Raw genomic sequence first — 19207 nt, 5'->3', positions numbered from 1 at the left:
CTGTGGGCAGGAATCCCTCAGAAGAAATGGAGTAGCCATCATGGCCAACAAAAGAGTCTGAAATGCAGTACTTGGATGCAATCTCAAAAATGACAGAATGATCTCTGTTCGTTTCCAAGGCAAACCATTCAATATCACAGTAATCCAAGTCTATGCCCCAACCAGTAACGCTGAAGAAGCTGAAGTTGAACAGTTCTATGAAGACTTACAAGACCTTTTAGAACTATCACCCAAAAAAGATGTCCTTTTCATTACAGGGGACTGGAATGCACAAGTAGGAAGTCAAGAAACACCTGGAGTTAACAGGCAAATTTGGCCTTGGAATACAGAATGAAGCAGGGCAAAGACTAATAGAGTTTTGCCAAGAAAATGCACTGGTCATAGCAAATACCCTTTTCCAACAACACAAGAGAAGACTCTACACTTGGATATCACCAGATGGTCAACACTGAAATCAGATTGATTATATTCTTTGCAGCCAAAGATGGAGAAGCTCTATACAGTCAGCAAAAACAAGACCAGGAGCTGACTGGGGCTCAGATCATGAACTCCTTATTACCAAATTCAGACTTAAATTGAAGAAAGTAGGGGAAACCACTAGACCATTCAGGTATGACCTAAATCAAATCCCTTATGATTATACAGTGGAAGTGAGAAATAGATTTAAGGGCCTAGATCAGATAGATAGAGTGCCTGATGAACTATGGAATGAGGTTCGTGACATTGTACAGGAGACAGGGATCAAGACCATCCCCATGGAAAAGAAATGCAAAAAAGCAAAATGGATGTCTGGGGAGGCCTTACAATTAGCTGTGAAAAGAAGAGAAGCAAAAAACAAAGGAGAAAAGGAAAGATATAAGCATCTGAATGCAGAGTTCCAATGAAGAGCAAGAAGAGATAAGAAAGCCTTCCTCAGTGATCAATGCAAAGAAATAGAGGGAAAAAACAGAATGGGAAAGACTAGGGATCTCTTCAAGAAAATTAGAGATACCAAGGGAACATTTCATGCAAAGATGGGCTCAATAAAGGACAGAAATGGTATGGACCTAACAGAAGCAGATGATATCAAGAAGAGATGGCAAGAATACACAAAAGAACTGTACAAAAAAGAGCTTCATGACCCAGATAATCACGGTGGTTTGATCACTGACCTAGAGCCAGACATCCTGGAATGTGAAGTCAAGTGGGCCTTAGGAAGCATCACTACAAACAAAGCTAGTGGAGGTGATGGAATTCCAGTTGAGCTATTCCAAATCTTGAAAGATGATGCTGTGAAAGTGCTACACTCAATATGCCAGCACATTTGGAAAACTCAGCAGTGGTCTCGGGACTGGAAAAGGTCAGTTTTCATTCTGATCCCAAAGAAAGGCAATGCCAAAGAAGGCTCAAACTACCGCACAATTGCACTCATCTCACACTCTAGTAAAGTAAGGCTCAAAATTCTCCAAACCAGGCTTCAGCAATATGTGAACCGTGAACTTCCAGATGTTCAAGCTGGTTTTAGAAAAGGCAGAGGAACCAGAGATCAAATTGCAAACATCCACTGAATCATCGAAAAAGCAAGAGAGTTCCAGAAAAACATCTATTTCTGCTTTATTGACTATGCCAAAGCTTTTGACTGTGTGGATCACAATAAACTGTGGAAAATTCTGAAAGAGATGGGAATACAAGACCACCTGACCTGCCCCTTAAGAAATCTGTATGCAGGTCAGGAAGCACCAGTTAGAACTGGACATGGAACAAGAGACTGGTTTCAAATAGGAAAAGGAGTACATGAAGGTTGTATATTGTCACCCTGCTTATTTAACTTATATGCAGAGTACATAATGAGAAACGCTGGACTGGAAGAAACACAAGCTGGAATCAAGATTGCCAGGAGAAATATTAATAACCTCAGCTATGCAGATGACACCACCCTTATGGCAGAAAGTGAAGAGGAACTAAAAAGCCTCTTGATGAAGGTGAAAGAGGAGAGTGAAAATGTTGGCTTAAAGCTCAACATTCAGAAAACGAAGACCATGGCATCCGGTCCCATCACTTCATGGAAAATAGATGGGGAAACAGTGGAAACAGGTTCAAACTTTATTTTTGGGGGCTCCAAAATCACTACAGATGGTGACTGCAGCCATGAAATAAAAAGACACTTACTCCTTGGAAGCAAAGTTATGACCAACCTATATAGCATATTCAAAAGCAGAGACATTACTTTGCCAACAAAGGTTCATCTAGTGAAGGCTATGGTTTTTCCTGTGGTCATGAATGGATGTGAGAGTTGGACTGTCAAGAAAGCTGAGCGCCAAAGTATTGATGCTTTTGAATTGTGGTGTTGGAGAAGACTCTTGAGAGTCCCTTGGACTGCAAGGAGATCTAACCAGTCCATTCTAAAGGAGATCGGTCCCGGGTGTTCATTGAAAGGACTGATGTTGAACCGAGACTCCAATACTTTGGCCACCTGATGCAAAGAGCTGACTCATTGGAAAAGACTCTGATGCTGGGAGGGATTGCGGGCAGGAGGAGAATGGGATGACAGAGGATGAGATGGCTGGATGGCATCACTGACTCGATCGACTTGAGTTTGAGTGAACTCTCGGAGATGATGATGGACAGGGAGGCCTGGCGTGCTGAGATTTATGGGGTTGCAAAGAGTCAGACATGACAGAGCGACTGAAATGAACTGAACTATGGCAGAAAGTGAAGAGGAACTAAAAAGCCTCTTGATGAAAGTGAAAGAGGAGAGTGAAAAGGCTGGTTAAAGCTCAACATTCAGAAAATGAAGATCATGGCCTCTGGTCCCATCACTTCATGGGAAGTAGATGGGGAAACAGTGGAAACAGTGGCTGACTTTATTTTTCTGGGCTCCAAAATCACTGCAGATAGTGATTGCAGCCATAAAATTAAAAGACGCTTACTCCTTGGAAGGAAAGTTATGACCAACCTAGAGAGCATATTAAAAAGCAGAGATATTACTTTGCCAACAAAGGTGTGTCTAGTCAAGGCTATGGTTTTTCCAGTGGTCATGTATAGATGTGAGAGTTGGACTATAAAGAAAGCTGAGTATCGAAGAATTGATGCTTTTGAACTGTGGTGTTGGAGAAGACTCTTGAGAGTCCCTTGGACTGCAAGGAGGTCCAACCAGTCCATTCTAAAGGAGATTGGTCCTGGGTGTTCATTGGAAAGACTGATGTTGAAGCTGAAACTCTAATACTTTGGCCACCTGATGCAAAGAGCTGACTCATCTGAAAACACCCTGATGGTGGGAAAGATTTAGGGCAGGAGGAGAATCGGACGACAGAGGATGAGATGGTTGGATGGTATCACTGACTCGATGGACATGGGTTTGGGCGACCTCTGGGAGTTGATGATGGACACAGGGGCCTGGCGTGCTGTGGTTCATGGGGTCGCAAAGAGTTGAACACGACTGCGCAACTGAAATGAACTGAACTGAATGCCCAGAAAAGTATTGGGCACATATGTTAATCAAAAATTATTGATTATTCAGATCAGATCAGATCAGATCAGTTGCTCAGTCATGTCTGACTCTTTGCGACCCCATGAATCACAGCACGCCAGGCCTCCCTGTCCATCACCAACTCCCGGAGTTCACTCAGACTCACGTCCATCGAGTCAGTGATGCCATCCAGCCATCTCATCCTCTGTTGTCCCCTTCTCCTCTTGCCCCCAATCCCTCCCAGCATTAGGGTCTTTTCCAATGAGTCAACTCTTCGCATAAGGTGGCCAAAGTACTGGAGTTTCAGCTTCAGCATCATTCCTTCCAAAGAAATCCCAGGACTGATCTTTAGAATGGACAGGTTGGATCTCCTTGCAGTCCAAGGGACTCTCAAGAGTCTTCTCTAACACCATAGTTCAAAAGCATCAATTCTTCGGCACTCTTCACAGTCCAACTCTCACATCAATTCATGACCACAGGAAAAACCATAGCCTTGACTAGACAGACCTTTTTTGGCAAAGTAATGTCTCTGCTTTTGAATATGCTATATAGGTTGGTCATAACTTTCCTTCCAAGGAGTAAGCGTCTTTTAATTTCATGGCTGCAGTCACCATCTGTAGTGATTTTGGAGCCCCCAAAAATAAAGTTTGAACCTGTTTCCACTGTTTCCCCATCTATTTTCCATGAAGTGATGGGACCGGATGCCATGGTCTTCGTTTTCTGAATGTTGAGCTTTAAGCCAACTTTTTCACTCTCCTCTTTCACCTTCATCAAGAGGTTTTTTAGTTCCTCTTCACTTTCTGCCATAAGGGTGATGTCATCTGCATAGCTGAGGTTATTGATATTTCTCCTGGCAATCTTGATTCCAGCTTGTGTTTCTTCCAGTCCAGCGTTTCTCATTATGTACTCTGCATATAAGTTAAATAAGCAGGGTGACAGTATACAACCTTGAAGTACTCCTTTTCCTTTTTGAAACCAGTCTCTTGTTCCATGTCCAGTTCTAACTGGTGCTTCCTGACCTGCATACAGATTTCTCAAGGGGCAGGTCAGGTGGTCTGCTTTCCCATCTCTTTCAGAATTTTCCACAGTTTATTGTGATCCACACAGTCAAAAGCTTTGGCATAGTCAATAAAGCAGAAATAGATGTTTTTCTGGAACTCTCTTGCTTTTTCGATGATCCAGTGGATGTTTGCAATTTGATCTCTGGTTCCTCTGCCTTTTCTAAAACCAGCTTGAACATCTGGAAGTTCACGGTTCACATATTGCTGAAGCCTGGTTTGGAGAATTTTGAGCCTTACTTTACTAGAGTGTGAGATGAGTGCAATTGTGCGGTAGTTTGAGCCTTCTTTGGCATTGCCTTTCTTTGGGATCAGAATGAAAACTGACCTTTTCCAGTCCCGAGACCACTGCTGAGTTTTCCAAATGTGCTGGCATATTGAGTGTAGCACTTTCACAGCATCATCTTTCAAGATTTGGAATAGCTCAACTGGAATTCCATCACCTCCACTAGCTTTATTTGTAGTAATGCTTCCTAAGGCCCACTTGACTTCACATTCCAGAATGTCTGGCTCTAGGTCAGTGATCACACCATTGTGATTATCTGGGTCATGAAGATCTTTTTTGTACAGTTCTTCTGTGTATTTTGCCACCTCTTCTTAATATCTTCTGCTTCTGTTAGGTCCATACCATTTCTGTCTTTCATCGAGCCCATCTTTGCATGAAGTGTTCCTTTGGTATCTCTAATTTTCTTGAAGAGATCCCTAGTCTTTCCCATTCTGTTGTTTTCCTCTATTTCTTTGCATTGATCGCTGAAGAAGGCTTTCTTATCTCTTCTTGCTATTCTTTGGAACTCTGCATTCAGATGTTTATATCTTTCCTTTCTCCTTGGCTTTTCGATTCTCTTCTTTTCACAGCTATTTGTAAGGCCTCCCCAGACATCCATTTTGCTTTTTTGCATTTCTTTTCCATGGGGATGGTCTTGATCCCTGTCTCCTGTACAATGTCACGAACCTCATTCCATAGTTCATCAGGCACTCTATCTATCTGATCTAGGCCCTTAAATCTATTTCTTACTTCCACTGTATAATCATAAGGGATTTGATTTAGGTCATACCTGAATGGTCTAGTGGTTTTCCCTACTTTCTTCAATTTAAGTCTGAATTTGGCAATAAGGAGTTCATGGTCTGAGTCACAGTCAACTCCTGGTCTTGTTTTTGCTGACTGTATAGAGCTTCTCCATCTTTGGCTGCAAAGAATATAATCAATGTGATTTCGGTGTTGACCATCAGGTGATGTCCATGTATAGAGTCTTCTCTTATGTTGTTTGAAAAGGGTGTTTGTTATGACCACCATTGCAATTTTGCTTCACAAATGTTTAGACTGCTATAGTTGATTAGCCCATGGCTCTTTCACTTCCTTTATGCAGTAACTAAGTGAATTGAAAATAGGATCTTTAATAAGCATAGCAAATATTTATTTTCCATTCCATGTTCTTAAGTCCAGGAAATCCATCTTTTTCCAATCAGTTTTGGATGGTACTCTCTCTCCCTAGCTGATTCCTGGAAAGAATTCAAATTCAATGCACAGACAATTATTCCTTAGCCTCGATTATTAATACAAAATGAACATTTGACCCAAGCCAAGCCAACAAGATTTGATTAGGATATTTATGTTCAAAGTATTGGGACAGAGAAGCATTTTATTTCTTTGGAGTCATGGAATTCCATGAAGTAGGCCTAAATCTCTTCTCCATGGAAGAATTTATGCCTTCAAGACCTAATGATTTTTTTCCCAGTCTTCACCATTCTTAGTAGATAAGAATAAAGCTCATCCAGAGGAGTGCAGAGCCAAGGGAGGGAAAAGATCTGAATTCCAGGATCAAGTCATCCCTGAAATCTGAACATTTCAGTTGAGTAATACATTTCCTTTTGACAACTAATTCCCATTTGACAGTAAATCCCCTTTTTATCTTAGACAACTTTCAGTCGTATTTCTGTCACTTGCAACTGATCATGACATTTAGAATGATGTCCTTCACTCTTTGCTTTAGCCTCTTATTGGTATAGGCAGCTCAACATAGCCTGACAGGATGGAAGCAGCCTTGTCCTCATAGTCAAAAACTTATCCTAATTCAGTCTCTGCCACTTTCGAGCTTTGTGGTCTTACACCAATGTGTTGGATTGTGGCTGCCAACTTGGCACTACCATACATTTTCCAGAAATCCTATCCCCACATGATTCTGAGTTAGAGTTGACCAATAAAAGAATTTGCATGAGATTTGGAAGCTAAAAGTAAAAAAAGAGAACATTACTCTTGGAAAGCCATGGTGGTCAGATATATCAGCCATGGGACAGGTGCAAAGGTCCCCACTGGGCCCCAGCTGGTTGATGCTCTCCTCTTGGTTCGTGTGTAACTTGTCTTTGTGACTGCTGGCTCTACCAGCCCACCATGGCCCCAAACCCACCATTACATGCTTGACAATGAGATTAAAGATGAGCCCAACTTCTCAACTGTTCCTGCAAGCTTTCACTTATTTTCCGAAGCCAGTGTTTCATTTGGATCTGGTTATTAACTGTATCTCTGACCTCTATTTCCCTCTTCCAGACCTTCACTTAAATACCTCTCCCCACATTCCTATAATTTCTATAGTAATTCCCTATTCACAAAGTCCTTGTGGTGATTCTGTTTTCTTTGCAGACCCAGTATAATAAGGCCAGTTATTTACTCTCTTAAGCCTTAGATACTTTGCCGATAAAAAGTGGGTTGTCCTGTCTGACTCTTGCTTCTATAGTGATACTCTGGTGATAATGGGCCTGAAAAATAATGGGTGGAAACTGTATATGTACAACATTATTGTAGCCTGACTGTTGATCCTCGGAAGCAAGGGCCTTGGCTCCAACATATAGGACTTTGCTACCTTTCTTTCTTGTAGAGACAAACCCTCAAAAGACAAAAGAGTGTTTTCTAATCTCAAAAACAAGTGTATACCTTAGAAATTTGGAAAAAAAAAAAAAAAAGGCAATTGCAATTGAAATTTCCACTTAAAAACATGCTTATTTCTTGAAAGTCTAATTTTTTCCTCCCTTCCATTCTAGAAAGAATATTGAAGGTTCCTGATTAATCATTAACATTAAAATATTAAATGTAACATTAAAATATTTCCCTCATTGTTCTCATACAGATCCCACAACTCCACCTCTTTGCATTGATAACCTGTTTGAGTCCATACCTATTTGAGTGGAAAATATGAAAGGAATGAATTGTCAAATACTTCAGCCAGATAAATAGCTACTTTAAATGTTTTCAGAGATTTAGCTAGAGATTCAATTTTGTCCTTTTTATACATACAAAATCCTCCTGTATAGTTAATTGAAGATGACCCACTTTATATATATATATATATATATATATATATATATATATGTATATTTTTAAGCTACTGTCCTTTTAAATTTCATACACATCCTTAAAAATATATGCAAACTACTAAGCAGTTTTGTTTCTTAAACGGAACTCTTGCATTGGTTGAAAACTCTTAAACTGAGCAGAGGGATGATGGAGAAAGATGTATTTTCACTTGAGAACTGATGTTCTGAGGCAAGCCCCTCTTTTTGCTTGTAATAAAGTGTAAAAAGTGGGCATTCTCCAGTGAATGCTCCCTTCCTACACAGTGATTTCCATCAATGTATAATTAAAAGTGGATTTCCTTTTCCTTTTTGGTGGGAGGGAGGGGCTGGTAAACCTGGTTAAAGAAGGAGAACAAAGAGAACTTTCATGAATTCCCCGGCAAACAGTCTATCAGTTACAATTCCTAGAGTTCGAATAGCTGCACCATTCTAAAGAAGTTCAGGAATAAAAAAAGTCAAGCAGGGGGTCCAAGCAAAATTCAACCCGCATGCCAACTAAGGAAAGAAAGAAAAAGGCAGGGGGGAAAAAACCTATCTTTTGTTGTAAAAAGAACTAATGAAGCTGCTGTTAGAACTGTCCACAGTGACACGACAAGGCTGTACACCCACACACATTGTTCAAGTGCCAGTCATCGCCTCCAATAGGAAAAGGAAGTGCTGTGGTTTCAAGGAGGTGGCGGCACATACTGCTTTTGGAGTTTAACTTGGGAAATCTCGGTGAGGGCACACTTTGGCTTGAATTAGCTCCCAGAAGTTAGTGCAAAAATGCCTAAGGTTGTCTACTCCAGTCTTAAAGAAGAGATGGACTGGTGGGGGGTAAAATCCCATTGTCATTATAAATTGCTAATTAAATAATTATCAATTAGTTGGCAGACAGAACTCATTCCAATGTATTCCTTAGAGAGCTGTTAATAAAGAAAAACAGTCATTTTGGCTTTTTTCCCTATACAATATTCTTGCCTAGAGGTGCTAAATAGAGATAACGTGATATATTCTATGTTGGCTGTTTCCCATAGACCATCATACATTATTGATCAAAGATAAACACCAATTATGGCAAGCAAACATGAATTTACATTATTCTAGTTACGTGGCATTAATTTTACTATACTAACTCATAGACTGGGTCATTTTTCAATGAACAGACAATAGACTATTTATTTGCCAACAAAGAAAAAGAAAAATCCCAACACTGAATTTTCCAAGCTATTTTATAGAAACTATTTGGGAAAACAAAATGTCAACTGATATTAATTTTAAAATAAAGATTGTCTCTGCATTTTTAATTGCAAAAGTGTTTTATTTAAAACTCTAGTAATATTCATTCACTAATTAGAAACATAATTAAAAAATAATCATTTTAAAATGTAAGTAAGAGAAAAAAGAAACATTCAGAAGTAAAAAAATATATATTACATATATAATATACACACATACATATACAATAAGTAAATATATATTTACATGTTAAAATATTATATATATTTATATGTAAATACTGATCTATCCATATAGCTATCTAATCTATCTGTATTTTTGTGAATTTAGGACTTTGAGGTTGGTCCTGTAAGATTCCTCAGAGTTTACAAGTGAAAAATCTCACTGGTGGTTTTTCAGAAGAGAAGCTTTTTTTTTGATGCTTAGATTCAGGGTACTGGGCAGAAACAAAACCCAAAGGATATAATATCTGGAAAGGTGGGAATCAAATTCTGAAGAAATTCAATTACATTTAAATATAAATAAACTTGTAGCTTAGTCCATTAAAATCATTGGCATAGACACAGATCCTTTCTCTCTTTGTAGAGAGATGTGAAGTTCTGAACCTCTCCATCTATCCTCTCTATTAACTATGAATTTGAGAAAGGTGGCAAATTTCCCAAAAACTTTAGAAAATTCAGTAGCCTGTTAAAGACAACTAATAAGTAAATTTATTTTAGTAGCTATGGAGGAAAAAGTTTTTCTTTGTACTGTGATATTTTCCACTGCAAATCTATATAAAGTTCCATTTTGTTATGAAAATAACAATATTTTGAGGTTTATCTTTAAAGCTACTTATTTACAGGTGATAGCCATCTTGATTACACAAACTCAGCCCTTCTTATTATTTCAATTAATTAGGTCACAACAGAGGAAAATAAGGTATCTCTTGTCACAGCCTGATGCCCCTTCTAGACTTTTGGGGACTTGGAAATCAATTGACTTCTCAAAATCTTAAAAGATCTTCATTATGGCAAGGTCCGTAATTTGATTTACTTTAAGGAATACTTAATGGTTAAACGTCGTACTGTGTTGTATTATTGAATTCTTGTTCATGGTTCAGGATTGATCCACTCCAGCTTTCAGCAAGGAGCAGTTTTCTGGTGAGGCTCAGCAGGACTCGCAATCAATAGGGTTAATAGATGTGGGACCAGGCAGTCAGAGGTGACAGGGCTGGCAGATCCAATGCCAATGAAAACAGGTTCTGATGTCACTTTTATGCTGGCAACAATGTCATCCTAATTACCTGGAGCATACAGTTGTTATGTGTTAACAGGACTGTGAATGACCCATCAATCTGAATTATTTTAAGAAAAGTAGTTCAATTATTTTTAGCCCTTCTTTATATTACTGGTCTCCATGATTTCTGAGATATCACTTGCTACCGTATTGTAGAAAATAGTACTGTTCAGCTCTTCCTTGGTATTTCAGTATCCCCAACAACAGATTAAAGCTACATAAAATGTCAGCCCCCACCCCAGTTAGAGGGTATTTTGTGTAAAAAAATGTTCATTTTCTAAAAGATACCTTACAAAAGAGGGGGTTTCTAAATAGCAAAATCTGAAAGAGGCAACTCAAGCTAGAAAAAATGTATTTTTATCTAGTAGTCTATATGAAGCAACATGAAATATAAACTAGTTAAGCAAGGAGTGGCTAGTCAAGTTTTATTCTACTGTACTCTTAGGTCTTCTCTTTAGGAAGCCACTAGAAAGGCAGCAGTCCCTCCCAAAGTCTATCAAAATGTACGTTTTATAGACATCGCACTGGGACTCACGCAACATAGTCCAGAGCAGTAGATTCACCTCTTACAAATGCTTCAAATAAATATATTGCATGCATGCTCTGTTGCATAGTTGTGTCCAGCTCTTTTGTGATCCCATGGACTGTAGTCCGCAGGGCTCCTCTGTCCATGGGATTTCTCAGGCAAGAATACCTGGGAATGGGTTACCATTTCTTTCTCCAAGGGATCTTACTGACCCAGGGATCAAACCCACATCTTCTGCATTGGCAGGTAGGTTCTTTACCACTGAGTTACCAGGGAAGCCCACTTACTAAGCAGTAATTTGGAAAATTTGCCCATCCTTGGGGAAAAAGCTTGATGGTGCACATTATTTCAAATGTCGATGCTTATTTTACTGTACAGAATGATCATCTTTGCCATCATATCCTTCACAGAAGAATCTATTTGACTATTTTCTCTTTTACAAATTTTATTTACTTATTTTTTAAGAAAAGAAACCGAATCTAACAAACAATCTAGTCTTTAATACCCTAAGAATTTCCTTGATGAACTCTGTGGGGTTCATATATCCATCCATCTTGTATGTATGCAAATTTACATTTCATCATTGACTGATTTGCTATATTCTTAAAGGAAAAATTTATGACTGCTAAACCTAGAAACAAGTAGACAATAATTATTTATAAATATTTATAAATAAATAATAATTATTATTTATAACAATTATTCTGTCCAGACCAATTGTGCTGGCGGAGACAGAATGGCCATTGGCACAGTGAAGCCATGGATTGAATTACAGTATTCTTTTTATTGTCTTCCATACTCATTAAACCCACTACATAGTAAACCATATTAGGTTAACTTGAAAAATTCTCAAATCTGAAGGAAATTAGATATTTTTAAATTGCACTGGGAAATTCTCTGTTAATTGCTTGTAATCAAGTAGTATTGATCATTAGCTCTTTATCTTACGATGAGGTTGGTAATGATGATCATGGTGATGATGATGTAACATGCACACAGAAGGATGGACATGTGTCCTGTTCCTTTGAAGAAGATTTGTCTTCATGCCAAATGTATGTTGGTTTACATGGTAGTCTTGCAGCAGTCAAGAAAAAGATAGGAACAAACATTTTAGGCATTCATCTAGACTCAAAGGAGGATTAATCTTAGATTAATTTTTCCATTGTCATGTTTGAAGTGTTGGCCAAGCTTGTCTTGAAATTAAAATTGTTGAGGATAAATACCATTACTTTAATTTTTCCAATAGGTATTATACTTATCTTTTAGGAGTAAGGCAGGTCTTTTGCCAGTTTGACATTAAAAAAAATTCATGTCTAATTTGAATATATTAACATATTTTGTCATCAAAAATTAATTCTAGAAAAGAAACCATAACCAGGAAAGCAATTTAACTGTATATTTTAGAAGAAAAAGAGAAGGAAAACTTTGTCATTCTCTGGGCAGCTCAGTTAATTTGATGTGCTTTGATGTAAATTTGGGGGTCGCTTTAATTTCAATACATATTTTTTCACTTAATAAGGGAAACAAAAGGAACTTGCAACCAGCAACTCCAGTTTGTTATCTCAGAATGTTTTGGCTTCTCAAATGTGAGAACATCATTGTTTTTATTTCCAGGAGGAGATAATAACAATGAAGCAATAAAAAAGAGTCAAGGCAGCTTGCACAGCACAGGAAGTTCACAGCCAGAGACTTAATTTCTCACACAATGTGCTGTGCAATGGGCCCATTAACGTAGATGAATAGGCTCTTTAAAGGTTTTTTTCTTCTTCTTCTTCTTCCAGATATGCAGCTGCCGCTGAATGGTGATATGTTAATAAGGTACTCACTTGCCTATTCTTCAGGTACTCCGGCATTCTCTACCTAGGTAATCTCCATATAGGAAAAGCTATTAGGGGGTTGTATCTGCTACCACACCTTCAATTATATTAACACCTGCACTGATAATCCAGTAAGGTAAGCTAGTAGGGGGCCTATGGCCTTAGTCCACCCCTTTTCTCCCTACAAAGTTACATCTGAAGGGCGGAAAAAAAGGAAGAAGTAGAAGGAAAAAAAAAAAGGAAAGTCACTTTTATTACACATCAGTGGGAACCTTCTGAAAAAGCTTTCATTCCTAGGAAATTGTTATTTCTTCAAACAGCTGACAGCCTGCAGAGGAAACTCTTAATGGAAACTCAGCTCCTGCATTGTTATGCAGGGCCCTCATGTAGATTAAGGGGGGTGGATTAAGTTAGCTTCCAAAGGGTCTATTGTGTGTAGCATTAATTTGCAGGGCTCTTGATATTTGAGTTTGAAGGTTTATAACCTCAGTGTTTACTTAGATGAACTACATCCTAGGTTTGTTTATTTCCGTCTGCAGTCTCTTATTTCCTAGTAAATGTTACATTTATATTTGTTAACAGCAAGAATGTTGTTATAAATCCCAAAGAAATAATTACACATGACATGCTTATTCATTCATTTTAAAGCCTCAATCCTGGTCCTCCCAGGTCACTTTCACAGTTATGTTATAGAAGATTATACAGATAGATTCATTTCTCGAGAATGTTTATGCCATCCAGTTAAATAGCAAAGTAAAGACTATATAGTTAGGAATGAAAGCTTAATTATTCCTCTCCCACGTGATCACTTTCTGTGAAATTAACATAACTGCCCCTTGTTTCCTTTGTATAGCAATATTATAAATACATAGCCCCCCAAAGCTGTGCCATTTTCTTCCAAATGAACAAATTTACTATAGAACTGATCATAACTTTTTTTTGTTACTGTTTGGATGATTACTTTGTTAAGAGTAGTTTCTAAGTTTGAATATTTCTTAATGTTTTCAAATCACTACTTGCAGGCAAATCTGTGTGATGTTTTAGACATAGGAACCCTGCAAAAGTCTCATCTTCCAAGATTAAATTGCAAATGTCTATTCACAAACTTGTTCGCCACCCCTAATCTTACTCCCTCCTTCTCCCCACCCCACCCATATTGTATAGGCGGTTGCTAACGTGAATTTAAAATTCAATATGAATGGCTAGGGGGAAAAAAGGCATGCCCACTGGAACTTACTCTGCTCCTAATCTGGATTTAGGGACTCAACTGAATAGAAGTACATTATGCTTGAACAACTGAAGTTTCTGTTATTTTTAAACCTTTTTTACAGAAAACAACACCAACAGCATATTGAATATTTTATTGCACATTTTCTGCTTATGGTTAGTATTTTCAAGGTCTAACAGATAATTTAAAGTGTCGCTATTCATGGAATTATCCATGTTAGCATTTATAGTTAATAGGTCTTGTGATATAGTGGTGAGATCATTTATTTTCTTAAATATCAGAGATCAGGACCTTTGTTCTGGCTCCAAGTACCTTGGGTGGTTCTCTGAACTTCTTTGGAGTCTTACTTTTCCATCTGTAAAAATCAGAGTGCGAGTCTGATATCTAAGGTAATAAAGTTCTATGATTCTCACCAAAATATACTTCTTAGGGACTTCCAATAAATTTGATATACCTAGACCTTTCCTACTAGCAATAATTAGATTTGTTAATCTATCCTTATTTCCTAGTAATGTATATTTAATATTGCTGTTTATAGCTCTCACTATATATTTTTTTTTACCTTTTTTTTTTTAATTTCAAGGGAAAACTATTGATTAGGAAACTGTTGTTACGAAAACTCTGACAGACGCCATTGAAAACATACTGGCTTATGGTAGTGAAACTTTGAAGCAAACTTTTAAGTTCTGATTACTCTTAGCCTGGTAAGTAATCATGAAAGATGGATCTTATTACTATTGGCTTGTTGTTTTTGTTTTCATCATGCAGTTCTTCAGGCTGTTCCTATGTGTCTTGAAAGACAATCCATCCAAAAATAGAATTTGTTGATTCAGCAAATGTTTCTCCAACACCTCTCATATGCCACACATTGTGCTATGTATAAAGGATAGAGTCATGTAAAGAAAGAAATGGCCTGTGCTCTTGGCAGGATTATTTTGGGAGCAGTGCCTGTCATATTGTAGACCCATAACAATTGCTTTATTGAATGAATGAAGGTATCTATGTTTGTACAAATGAATGAATAAAGCTTACCCTTAATGAATTTAGGTTTTTCCTAAGGCTGATAAGATGTATAGGTTCAGTTCAGCTCATTTTATCAGTAATTTATTGAGTATTTTCTATCTGCCAGACATTAGGTTTAGTCTTGGGAATTTTTATTCAGGAAATTAAATACCAGTAAAAGTTGACATAGCAACATGAGAGCCTTATATGGACTATACTCAAATACTTACCAATAGATATGAATTCCACACACTATGATGTATGCTGAAGTGCTGGCATATGAATGTTTCATTTAGTTCATGTTTTATTTTGATCTTATACACAAAGTTATTATTAGTGTGGGGGAAACAGTAACAAGAAAATATTCAGACCTCAAAGACTACTCATAAGCTGGATCAATGACTGAGTGGTTCAGTACATGGTGCTGAGAGAAAAAGGGATGTCAATTTTCAATTACCATGTAGTGATGATAAGGGTGATAAAAGATGATGACACTATCAGCTATCTTTTATGCTGGACTTACTAGACACCAAACTTTGTCATGAATGCTCTATGTGCATTACCTGATTGAATTTTTCTGATAGCCCTTGGAGGTTTGGGCATTATTATCCCCATTTGACAGATAAAGAAACTGAGGTTGAGAAAAATGAGGTAACCTGCCTAAGCCATAATGGTACAAATGGTAGAGCTAAAGTTCAAGGTCAAGTTTCTCTTACTTCCCAGTCTCTCCTCTTAGTTACTGCATTACTGTTATCCTATCTTTGTGGTCAAAACACTCTGTAGCTATTTGAGATCTGCTAGTTGCTAACTTTGTTATTTCTGCTATTCCTTAGGAGACTGCTAGGTACAAATATTAATTGCAGCTTAATAAATGAACAGCTTTCAGGACTGTAATTCATCAAAGAGAATTTTATTAAGCTCTTGTCCAAAGTCTAGAAATATAACTTTCTTCATGGCAATAACTGCAGCAAATTAGAGACTTCGAATGGAATATCAAATATAAGTGTCTGCTTCTTAAAACTATATATATATATGTATATACATATTTATAATATCTTTGCAAGAATAAGATGAAGGAGGTGGCAATGATTAGATGGTGGCTTTATGGAACTTGCAAACTGACCTGCTTTGAGAATAATACCTACATCCCATTATCATAGCAAGAAATATGAGAGTTTCTAAATCTGAATGAAGAACATAAAGGAATACATGATTCTCTCAAAAGGTAAATATAATACAGGGAGGGGAGGATGGGAAAAAGCAGCTGCAAGCAAGCTGGAATTAAATGTCTGATCCACTATTTGACAACTGTAAAAACATATTTGATCACTGATGTCATTACTGGAAAGGCTGATATGATAAAGCAATGGGTTTTCAGACAACACAGTCACTTCATGCTTCTAGAGCTGCGATTTCTTGTTTATTTTACTAATAAGAACTTGCTTTTACTGTTTACATTTACAACTGTGTGTTAATGAATTGGGATATGTACAAAGAAGACTTGGACCTAGTTTTAGTTAAAAATTTTGTTGAAGATAGTAATTTGAGTTTAGAGCATATTTTTCTGAAATCACCAAGAAAACTACACAGTGTTATCAAAAGGAAGATATAAGGAGTAAATTTCTACTTAATAATTTCAGATATAAGTACATACAAATAGTGAAGTAAGCATGTATATATTTTCCCCTGTACATAGCAGAATTTCAAAACAAACGTACTTTTGATTTTTTTGTCTCAATAGGATTTAGTTGAAAGAGAAGGTGATGTGGTGCCTGATGGTTCTAGGAACAAATACTTGCCATCACAGTTATTGTGTGGCCCTAAGGCAGTACTTTAATCCTTAGGCCCCTGTCTTCCCTTGTATCAGATGGAGATAAAAACCTACCTCACAGTGTTGTAGTAAGAGTTGCAAGGAAGGCAGTACTTATATTAAGGGTTGAATAAATGGTTATTACATTTTAGTGAGACCAGAAGCCTGGGAAATTAAGGCATCAAGGGAAAAATGAAACAGAAGGATAAGATAAAAAGATGATTAAAATGGCCAATAAAAGTGATTGAGGGAATAAAGATGGTATTGAACCAAGATAGGAAAATGTAAGAACACTCAATAGCAAAGTTTATCTATATTCTGACTCTTCTGAGTTTTGGAATGGTGTTTTCAGGAAAAAAAAAAAAAAAAAAAGCACAATGAGAAGAGAAAAAAAAAGAAAAAAGAAAAAAAGCAACAATATAAAACTATAGGGAAATTAAAACCAAGAAAATTAGATCAAATATGGAACTTTTATCAAAAAGCAGTTGAGCAATATGAAGAGAACAATATGATAAAACAAAAACTCTGGGAAGTCTAGAATAGAAAAGAATAGAAAAACAAAGAAACATGGGAAAAACAGGAAAAAAGCAAACAGAAAAGAAAAGGTTGAAGTGTGAGTATGTTCAAGCTAGTGGAACATACAACTGTGCATTTAATTTTGACAGCAAAAGATACCTGAATTGAGCCTGATTTACTAAAAGAAAAAGGCGTACTAGTGTGAGAAAGCAATGATTTTTTTCTTTTTTTTTTTTAATTCTCAAGTTAAAACAGAATGCATTTAAGCATAATATATGTCTGTGTTTTAAAATGCATATGGAATTCTGGGTTTGGGGCAGGGAGACATCACTTGATTTCACTATAAATTTACTCATCTGGATACTAGAAGTGAGACATTTATTGTTTACTCATTCATCCAATCAGAGAAGATAAATTTTTCAAATTGCAGTTATATCAACAGATACAGCAGAGATCTTAATTAGTTAAAAATCTTCATAAGTGTCATTTGGCTGAATGGATAAAATAACAAGAGCAACAAAAATATCTCCAGCCACACAACAAGCCATCTAAAAATTCTCTGGGGATCTATTCCTCACTTCTATAGCAAAGTATCACATGTAACTCTACCACAAATCTAAAGGCAAATAGATATTCCTGTTCACTTTTTCTTACAAGAAAGCATCTGCTTACATTTTTTTTTTTTTTGCTGTTATTTTTCTCTTGAACCTTCCAATTCAAAAACATCACCCTACCACCTTTTTTGCTTGTTAAATCTCTCTGTCCTTAGGGCTACATCTCTATGCACCAGAGAAACGATCTCATTAACAAAGTAGTTCTGTGTGTCCTTAATACTGAGGCCCTAGACTGCAGCTGGAGGCAGTTCTCTACTCAGCCCGCAGTGCCGAGTGACACAGGCAGGCGACATCATCTGAGTAGTAACTTCTACTACATCCAGACAGACTGCGAGAACCATTTCCAAATCGTGGGAAGACGTCAGAGAACCAAAGGTAATCCTTCTGTTTCTATGTCCAATTTTTGCAGCAAAGATTTCCACCTGGAAGGAACCATTGTGGGTGGGAGCAGGCTCTGTGTCAAAACTGCTAAGTCAGGAAATGAATGTATCCATCAGGTAGGAAATAAAGGGCAAACACAGAAAGAGAAGAGCGTCTGATATTTTTGAAAAATGAAAATCTCATGCAAAATGAATGAAGTGGCTTTAGGATCGATAGAAAAAGGAAGGCTTTGTTACATGGGAATTAAACTGCAGGCTAGTATCTGTAAATAGGAGGAGGGGTTTTTGTCTTATTGGAATCTCCAAGTTGGAAAGGACTTCAGAGATCATCCAGGCTATCATGAATGATCATATCTCATACTTTTCTTTTTTTTAAAGGGGTGGCTGCAAAGTTTTGGACAAGACCTCTACAGGCAACTGGAAGCACAGTGTACCCAGGTGGTAGGGCTCGTCTGTGGCAATATATTTTTCAGTCTGTCCAATTGAATATGGCTGTAAAGGGAATAAAACCCCATGTAATCTCCAGCAGTGACAATTTAATCAGTTGTGTAAGGGGAAGAAGCAGAGTCCCCTCATTTTCATATTTGCATATTTGATTTTTGCATTGGGGAATAGAGGTTATGTGTTTCTATTACTTTCCATTTGATTTTAATATTTAACCCTTTTAGGAGCAAATTTCTTCCAATGGTAGGTAATATTGAGTCAAGCTGGTCAAAAATTAAGATTTAATTTTTCAAATAAAGCTCTGGATGCAGCATGCCTTGTGTAACATTTTTTCCTACAAAGAATCTATGTGCCGAACATGGCTTGTGTGTTCCCAGCTTCTGCACATTATGCATCCCCTCTTAACATTCAGAAATCCACCCTGAAAATGAAGGCAACTATTTGGAGAACAATACGAAATGATGAGGTAGCCCTATACCTATACCATAATATGTCCCCTTTTTGTATTTGCATTTTTTAA

The 19207-nt window shown here is 37.3% G+C and overlaps 1 long non-coding RNA gene across 5 annotated transcripts in view; it reads left to right on the top strand.

The window, feature by feature from the left end:
* The window catches only part of LOC102415010, a 177185-nt gene extending 158185 nt beyond the window's left edge, over positions 1-19000 (top strand). For 2 of the 5 annotated variants that reach the window (XR_006552506.2, XR_003110657.3), the window contains 4 exons: positions 12658-12829; positions 14505-14625; positions 18019-18238; positions 18622-19000. This is a non-coding gene — a long non-coding RNA (uncharacterized LOC102415010). Of the gene's footprint in view, positions 1-9765; positions 10090-12657; positions 12830-14504; positions 14626-18018; positions 18239-18621 lie in introns of those variants that run through there. The other 3 variants (XR_006552507.2, XR_006552508.2, XR_003110658.3) reach the window with 3 other exon arrangements.
* The last annotated feature ends 207 nt before the right edge of the window (positions 19001-19207 follow it).

This window comes from Bubalus bubalis, chromosome 1 (genome assembly GCF_019923935.1).
Source record: "Bubalus bubalis isolate 160015118507 breed Murrah chromosome 1, NDDB_SH_1, whole genome shotgun sequence".
NCBI classification, from domain to species: domain Eukaryota; kingdom Metazoa; phylum Chordata; class Mammalia; order Artiodactyla; family Bovidae; genus Bubalus; species Bubalus bubalis.
This window is presented reverse-complemented; position numbering and strand designations above follow the sequence as displayed.